The following is a 9,196-nucleotide window of genomic DNA, read 5'->3' on the forward strand; positions in this document are numbered from 1 at the left end:
TTGCCCCACGGATCGGTTTCAAGTCAGACAATATTTTCAGGGGTCGGCCTTTAAGGCCGGATAGATACAACAATATAATACGATATGACCTGCATGAGAAGTGTGGTATTTTCGAAACATAATAATAAATAAGAATCATATGACGAGGAATGTCCTATCTGGCCGTAACATTCTCTGGTCGCTATAGTAACGTTTAAACGTGCCTTCAAAATAAGATACACCACAAATACAAAGTGCATGAAAAATACGACTCACTATTGCTGCATATTATGCAGAGTGGGCTTGGTACGTGGGAATCTCCCGTTGAGATAAATCCGTATCTTTAGTAGGAATCCTGGTACGGTCTATTAAATGTAGCCTTCTCTTTCTTGAAAGTCATAGGCTCCTCCTCTGTCTCCTGGCTGGACCTTTTCCCCTTCCCGAAAAAACTTTTCAAAGACGTTTGGTTTTTTTATGCGGTAACATATCACGTGACCAAGAAGCGTGCATTCACCTGCGTCAAGAGTGACATACTGTCGAATGATATAACAGAGAATGCGGTAATTTTTCAAAATAAAACATCTTTCAGATTCCGAAATGAATGAAATGGTAGGAATTCAAGTTATTTACTCTTTCTGTGTGGCCCGGCACCAAATGTGGTTGGGGACCCCTGCTCTAGAAGAGCGTTCCCCAAGCTTTGGACCGGTTTATTGTCAGACAATATTTTCAGGGAGCGGCCTTTAAGGTGTGGCAGATAAATACAACAAATTAATATGATATGACCTGCATGAAAAGTGTGGTATTTTCTAAACATAATAATAAACACGAATCATGACACGAGGAATGTCCTATCTGTTCGCTATGGGAACATTTAAATGTGCCTTCAAAATAAGATTAAAGATTAAAGAGTACAATACTGAGATTGCTTGAAGAATAATTTTCAACTATCACATCTTTCTCGTCATGATGTTACATGAGTTCTTTTCCCACAATTTGCTGATCTATTTGTTGTCATGATACGGATGATGTTATTGCCATCCTGCCTTTTAAAGATATATCCAGTCCAGTTTTTATTGGCCCTCAGCACTAAATGAGCTTGATATATCTGCTGCAGTTGATGGGGTTGTTAATCAGTAGCAATGACTCATTGATATTTTGGCTGCTTGCTCAAATTCCACATCCACGACGATTTCAACATGCTTCCATTTCCCCACAACCTCTCAGTGTTTTCATCTGTTCAAACATGGAGGACAGCGCAAGTGACGAGGGGAGTGAAAAGTTGCAACACTGACCAAGTAACTTGTGGAGTGAGATGAAACCACTGCTGTCTGGCCTCAAACTAGTTGAGTCAAAATATGCCGTTGTTCTTACATAATTTTGCTATTTATCTCACATGAGTGTTTACAAAACTTCAAATCTCAGCAATATCTGAGAGCCATGTTTCTCATGTCCTGTACAATTGTTGAAAATGGGCCATAAAATTATTCCCCCTGGAGGAATTCATCACTTCCAATGAACTGCACTTGGAGTTTATATTGCTTTTTTTTAATGAGGGATGTCAACAAATTCCTCTGGGCTCTAATTTTTGAAGAATTTACTTCTAAAGCTACTGAAGTCAAAAGACATAAACATTACATGTCTAAGAATATTTGGTCCCCCAGCGGGAGGTTTCCTGAGGTCATCACCCTGAACAAGTACACCAGATTCTGAGGAAGAACTCACTTCGGACGAAGCATTCAAAATTGTTCTTTCATTATGATATATATCTATATACAGTATATAAAGATATATAGATATTTTTTTTCTTACAAAAATGTATTCAAACTTGCATTCGGGTACAGTTCATAAAATTTGCATGAATTTAGGACAAATTAATTAAAAGGAGAAACGTTACATTCTTTTCAAGTGCAGAATGGGGAAACAGCACATGGTGAAACTAAAGTTCAAGAATCAATAAATGTCACATGTACTGTACAAATCCGTTAGAATTTTTTTCCCGCATTTCATCTATCCTTGAGGAGAGATGGGCAGCAGCTGTTTTGTGCTTGGGGACCAAATTCAGATCCTTGGTCAAGGGAATTGACTGGGAATGACCCTTTTTAGTTCTCGGTGGGAAAATGCATCGTGTGTGTCTTTTAAACATGGCAGTGGTTAGAAATTCCATCCATTTTCTAATCGGCTAAGCCTCACGAGGGTCGCGGGCGTGCCTACCCGAGCTGTCTTTGGGCAGTAGGTGGGTTACACCAGGAACTGGTTGCTAGCCAATCGCAGGTCACACTCAAACAAACAACCATCTGGAATGTGGGAGGAAACCCTGAGTACCCGGAAAAAACCCACGCAGGCACGGGGAGAACAAGCAAACTCCACACAGGAAGGCCGGAGCTGGTATCGAACCCGGTACCTCTGCACCTGTGAGGTTGATGCGCTAACCACTGGACCATCGGGCCACCCTGGTTAAAAATTACTTCTTAAAAACAAAACAAAACAATCTATATAGTCGATGCAGGTTCAGGCACCTCCTGCCCCATTCAACAAATATCAGATATGCGTTTTAGACTGACTGCAGATTCTAAGTTGTACATAGGTACAGTCGTGGAATCAAGAGCTGTGGTGTTGTTGAGCAAGACACCGATACCCTGAACTCCTTCCTAAGAAATAAGTTAGCCCCCTGCATATATTATTATTATTTTGTTTTGATATGAAATAATTAGCTTACAAGGTGACGTTGCTTAAAATGTACCTTTGGGTCAGCTATAAACATCGGTACATGATTAACAGGCCGACAACAGTGCGGCGCTCCAACAGTAATGGCGTTTTGGACATACATAAATGTAAACATTGGATGGACTGGGATAGAAGTTCACAGTAATATATAATTTTAAGATATCTTTTTCACCCCCCCCCCACAAAAAAAAAACTGCAGAAAATGCAGAGACTATGGATGCAATAAGCCTTGCAATTATTTAACTGTGACGTCGTTCCCGTGACAAAATCTAACCATGTTGGTTACACCCCGAGGATTTATCCTCTTTGTTCTTGCTTTTATTTTGCCTTGGTTTGCTCTATCTGCAGTCACGTGTGTTTTCCAAAAGATAAAATGTTCTCATTTGCCGTACTCGGTTAAGAGTTACAAATACTACTACTATTACTATAACCATTATTACTACTACTAATAATAGTACTACTACTACTACTACTACTACTACTACTACGGATAATAATAATTAAAATAGTAATAATAATAATAAATAAATAGTTTTATTCCCACCCAACAGCAGTCAGCAGGAATGAGCGGCGGGACTTCTCCTTCTTGCAGCGCAGGTGTATCAGTCTCTGGCTGAAGGAGCTGCCCAGTGGTGTCGGGGTGGCCTGGGGGGGGTCGGTCCATCACAGCTGTTAGCTTAGCTAGCATCTTCCTGTTGCCCACGTCTTCCAGAGTGTCCAGATAGCAGCCCAGGACAGAGCTAGCCCTGCTGACCAGTTGGTGCAGTCTCTCTCTGTCCCAGGCTGAGATGGTGTCTGACCATCAGACGATGCCATCATGAATGTCTGAGGCCACCACAGAGCCATAGAAGGTCTTAAGGAGTGACCCAAAACTGAACTCCAAAAGACCTCAGTTTTCTGCCCCTTCCTGATCAGAGCGTCCGTGTTGTTAGACCAGTGTAGTTTATTGTTGAGAAGAACACCCAGGTATTTGTCCATACCCTGGATGTTCATCAGTGCAGGTAAAGATTGTTTCCTGCAGAAATCCACAACCAGTTCCTTAGTTTTCTTGGGGTCGATCTACACATGCTCACTTTGACCTCTGAAAATACACTCTTTGGATGATGGTCTCCTATATTGTGGATTTCATGTAAGCTTCATGGAGAAAAAGCTGGACAGAGGTGCGGGTTCAATTACTGGCTCCGGCCTTCCTGTATGGAGTTTGCATGATCTCTCCATGGCTGCGTGGGTTTTCTCGGTTTCCTCCCACATTCAAAAAAACATGTATGGTAGGGTAATGGAGCACTCAAAATTATCCCTTGGTGTGACGGAGAGCGTGAATGTTTGTTCGTCTATGTTTGCCCTGTGATTGGCTGGCAACCAGTTCAGGGTGTACACTGCCTACTGCCCAAATATGGCTGGGATAGGCTCCATCATGCCCGCGAATCCTGCAAATAATGGATGGATGGATTTTATTTGTTTTCATGTCTTTATGTGGTCTCACTCGACCTGACCCCTCAGAGCTCTCTCTGCACCAGCCCAGTGCCTCAGGTCAGCAGATCAGATGCTATTGGAGGTACGGAGGACTAAGCCGAGCTTCAGAGATAATCGAGCCTTTTCCGTTGCTGGTTCCTCACTTTGGAATGACCTGCTTTCGGCCTCCCTGTCCATTTTTAGAACTTGTCTTAAAACACATTTTTATTCGCCAGGCTTTGGCTCAGCATAAGACTCAGCTTTTGGTGTTTTATGATGTTTATTGTTTTTATGTTCTTAATTGATTGTTTTAACTGTCTTTGTTATTGTAGGAATAATTTTACTCCATTTACAGCACTTTGTATGCAGCAATGGTTCTTTTAAAGTGGTCTATAAATAGAGTATTCAGAACCAAGTAATCAATGTTTATTGACCAACGACCAAAACATATTCCAAATCTGAATATAACAAACAATTGAAGTTTTAATGACAAAACATTTTTAATTATTTAAAAAAAATCTGAGGGTAATGTAATGTAAATGTCTTTTAGGGGAGTGATGCTTGTACCCACAGCCCTTCACCATCTCCTCCCATGCATGCGAATAAAGCCTTCACTAGGGAACTGAATTTTTTCTTATTGACCTCCGCCAACACACGGAGACAGCAAACAACTGTCTCCCCAAGACTTTCAAAGAACTAAGCTCAGCAAAAATCGGATTTAAAGTCAAAAGAACCTGTGGAAGGAAACTGCAGAGAAGCTCATCCGTCACTTCTCTGAGTCCTTTGAACCTGAGAAAGTGGCCAGGAAGTGCAGCACATTTATTGAAAAAAATTTAAAGGACAACAACAAAGCATAGCCCACAACCCATATGCTTTAAGTTTCCACCTAGGCTGATGAGAGGACCCCGGATTTCTTTCAGACTCAGTGCCTCATAAGTGAAATAGTCATGGATTTGGCAGTTTTCTGGCCAATCTATTACATTACTGTCCACTTGTGTATGTCACTCTCTGTGTAAATGGACCAATGGTAACTTAAATCCTCAGCATCCGGTTCTTTTTTAACCTACTTTTTCCTTTTTTAGCTGCACCCACACTTTCAGCATCCATTTTTATTACATCTTCTGGATATAGAGTCCTGTGTTAAGCGCACTGTCATTATTTTATGTTGATTTTTTTTTTCCCACATTTTGTTCATCTTGCCTTATTCTTCTTCGCCCAGCGTCCACGGATTTTTCGATTTAACATCGTCTTTCAGCTGTGTGGTTTTGAGTGATCAGTACTTAAGGCCTGTTTTCTGGCTGCCCCCAGCGTGGTGGACTTCCTCTATGAAGCGCGAAGGCTCCCCCTGCTGGTGAATTTGCCACACAACATCTTTCATCTGGCAAATCGAGCTGCATTGTTGTGTCCAGAGTCAAGTCTTTTTGAAAGAAAAAAAAAACCCCGCCATTCTGTCTCTGACATTCTCATTTTCCTCACCCCAAACTTGCATGTTTCAGCCAGTTTGTACGATCCTCCTATAAAATTCTCAGCTTTTTCATTTTGGTTTCAGTACTCGCTGATGGAATTGGGCTCCCGCGTGTATAATAATCTCTTGAGGAGGAATGTACTGGTCAACTTTTATAAAAACATATTTTTCTCATGATCTTGTGTGCGGAATGTGAATGACTTCATTGTGTTTTCAGCCTCAACAGCTTCTGCCTTGGGCTGCCACTCCTCCTGTTAATCCCGATTTTTTTTTTTTCCTCATCAGAGAAGCCAGAGCATCTTCAAAGGATGTGACACAGACGTTCAAATGGGCACATGCAGAATTTCTACCATTTGATCTCATTGATGAGCAAGGAAATATTGCATTAGGATCCTGCTTTCTGACTACAAAGTGTGTTTGAGAGGGTGTTCCCTGGTCTAAGCAAAGTTGCACAGCACACCTTGACATTGTCTGGATCGACCTACAGCACTGAGTCAGCGTTTTCAACAATGAAGTATGAACACCATGCTCTGCTTGCATTTTCCCCCTTAACTCATTTGATGCTCCATCCATCCATTTTCTGATCCGCTTATCCTCACAAGGATCGTGGGGTGTGCTGGAGCCTATCCCAGCCATCTTCGGGCAGTAGGCGGGGGACACCCTGAACCAGTTGCCAGCCAATCGCAGGGCAAATACAGACGAACAACCATCCACGTTTACACTCACATCTAAGGACAGTTTAGAGCAGGAGTGCCCATTACGTCGATCCTGACCGACCGGTAGATCGAGGACAGGTCCCAAGTGTATCCGAGGGGTGTAGAGGAGAAGGAAAAAAAAACCAACAATTTGTGTGTCTCTGTACATGTCAGTAATATATTTTTTGTGTTAATATACGCTGCACCCTAATCATCCTATCAGTCTCATTTTCACGAAAAAATATTTTAAAACTAAAATAAAATAAAGCTGGTAAATCATTAACCTACGGTGGCACGTGATCTACGTCACCGGAAGTTGTTAGCGCTCAGCAGCCTGCAACTGCAGCTTGTGATCAGAGCTGTTGCGCTACATCTTTCATCGTCATTATTCTCATTCAGAGTTTGCTTCGTGTACAATTCACCGAGGGCATGGGCAAAGAATAGGAATCTAGAGGGCCCAGAGAAGCACTTTAAAACGGTACGTGTGAGCTAGCTAGATAGTTAGCAGGCTGCAAAGGTGCATCGCATGCTTCCCTGTCAGGCTGTTTCTCATCATAGTGTGCGTGCGCTCGCGTGTGCGCGTGCGCGTGTGCGCGGTAAGGGGCGATCCCGGGAGGTTGGTTGATCGAAGTCGATCTGAGGTCCAAAAAGTTTGGACACCCCTGGTTTAGAGTGTTCAATCAGACTGCCATGCATGTTTTTGGAATGTGGAAGGAAGCCTGAGTACCCGGAGAAAACCCACGCAAGCCTGGGGAGAACATGCAAACTCCACAGCTGGAATTGAACACGGTGCCTCTGCACTGTGAGGTCGAGGCGCGAACCACCGGACCACCGGGACGCCCTCATTTTAATGCTGAAAGGTAAAAATACGTTTGCCAAAAAAACAATCATTTATCGCCAAAACGTACAAATACGTTTTGGGTGGGGGTTTTTTGTTTGTTTTTATTGCTTTGTGCACCTCCTCAGTCAGTATCAAGGTGGTGGGAATGATTTCAACATGATAAATCAGTACTAGATAGCAGGGGTGGGTTTGATCAGATCTTGGTCGCAGACAATGTGAGTGGGTGTGAGGTGCGGTACGGCGATTCTATGGTGATCCTTTGTCGCGAGGTGATGTGTGGAAGCAGTGTGGTGTTGAGAACATGGATAAATACTGGCAGCTTACTCTACAACAGAGCTTTTTTAAAAACAAAAAAAGATATCAAAGTCTCATAGTCATCAATGACGAAGACACACACACACAAACACACACACACACACACACACACACACACGCTTACTCTACAACAGAGCTTTTTTAAAAACAAAAAAAGATATCAAAGTCTCATAGTCATCAATGATGAAGACACACACACACAAACACACGCACACACACACACACACACACAAAGTTTAACGCTCATGAAAACTTCATGCATGATTCATGCATCAGTGCAGTGTTTTTCTTGCAATAAACTGTTATTTTTTTCCAAAGTGACCTTTTTTGTGTTGTTTATGTTGTGATTCAATATGAAAGAATTGTTTAGATATTTGAGGTATCATGAATGCAAAAAAATAGCATCAAAGTGAAAGTTGTTGGACAGTGCGTTGGTGCGGCTTAATGGATGGCTTGTGGAACCAAGGATGAGGACAGAGGGGCGTCGGCAGTGTGGATGCGTATTTGTGTTGGAAACGGATTTACATGATACAAGTGAAGTGAACCAATCTCTTTTTACGTCAATCTCCTCTTTAATCTAGAACAGCTTCAAACAACAAAGCGTATGAGGGAAAAGTTGAGATTGCACGATTGTCTGTATTTTTATGTTAGGTGTTGTGTTTATATTTTTATTTTATGTTAACTGTTTTGTAAAGCGCTTTGTTACAGCTGCAGCAGTTGTGAAAGCATTATACAAATCAGTATGTATTGTATCGTATTGTATAATTCAATACCCTTGTCCAAGACGTTCACTTGACAACAGAAAATAGCATCCAGTCAGGTTGTGCGGCACATGTGTCTGCTGGAAGTCGACCATTTTATTTCAATTGTAAAATTTTGTCAGAATCACAAAGGTTGACAGTCTGTGCTTCACAATGATACAGTTGGATAGAAACTGGAGTTGAAATAGCACAATAGATAGCGTACTAATTTTTTGTGGCGAACCATGAATTTTGTCCATTCATATGAACAATAGTATAGAAACATGGAAAAGTCTCTATGTAGCTGAGATATAGGTCAATCACCAAAAGGGGTTGATATTGAAGGACATTTTTTACCCCACGGACGGTTTAATGTCAGACAATATTTTCAAGGACTGGCCTTTAAGATGTGACAGATAAATACAACAAAATAATATGATATGACCTGCATGAAAACTGTGGTATTTTGTTAACATAAGAACCAGGAATCATGACATGAAGAACGTTCTGCATGGCCGCAACACGCTCTGGTCACTATGGTAACGTTTAATCGTGCCTTCAAAATACGATCCACTGCAATTACAAAGTGCATGAAAACTACATTTCACGATCGCCGCATATTATGCAGAGTGGGCTTGGTGTGTGGGAATCTCCCGTTGAGATAAATCCGTATTTGAAGTATGACTCCTGATACTGTCCATTAACTATAGCCTTCTTTTTCTTGAAAGTCGTAGCCCTCTCTTCTGTCTCCTGGCTTGGCCTTTTCCCATTCCCACAGAAACTTTCCAAAGATGTTTGTTTTTTTTACTCATTTTGCTACCTCCCGGTTTCATTTTAGCTGTAACCTATCATGTGACCGAGAAGCGCGCCTTGACCTGCGTCAAGAGTGACATACTGTAGAACACCTATGTCAAAGTGCCGCCCGTGGGCCACATCCGGCCCGCGAGAATGTTTTCAGTGGCCCCTGGGATGATATTGATTTATT

At 41.9% G+C, this 9,196-nt stretch overlaps 1 long non-coding RNA gene across 1 annotated transcript in view; it reads left to right on the forward strand.

The window, feature by feature from the left end:
* The first annotated feature begins 8,161 nt into the window (after positions 1-8,161).
* Positions 8,162-9,196, forward strand: part of LOC109530229 (uncharacterized) — an 8,414-nt gene continuing 7,379 nt past the window's right edge. The window contains exon 1 of the long non-coding RNA XR_002170982.1: positions 8,162-8,172. This is a non-coding gene — a long non-coding RNA (uncharacterized LOC109530229). The remainder of the gene's footprint in view (positions 8,173-9,196) is intronic.

Source organism: Hippocampus comes, unplaced genomic scaffold (genome assembly GCF_001891065.2).
Source record: "Hippocampus comes isolate QL1 unplaced genomic scaffold, H_comes_QL1_v1.1 scaffold221, whole genome shotgun sequence".
Lineage (NCBI taxonomy): Eukaryota > Metazoa > Chordata > Actinopteri > Syngnathiformes > Syngnathidae > Hippocampus > Hippocampus comes.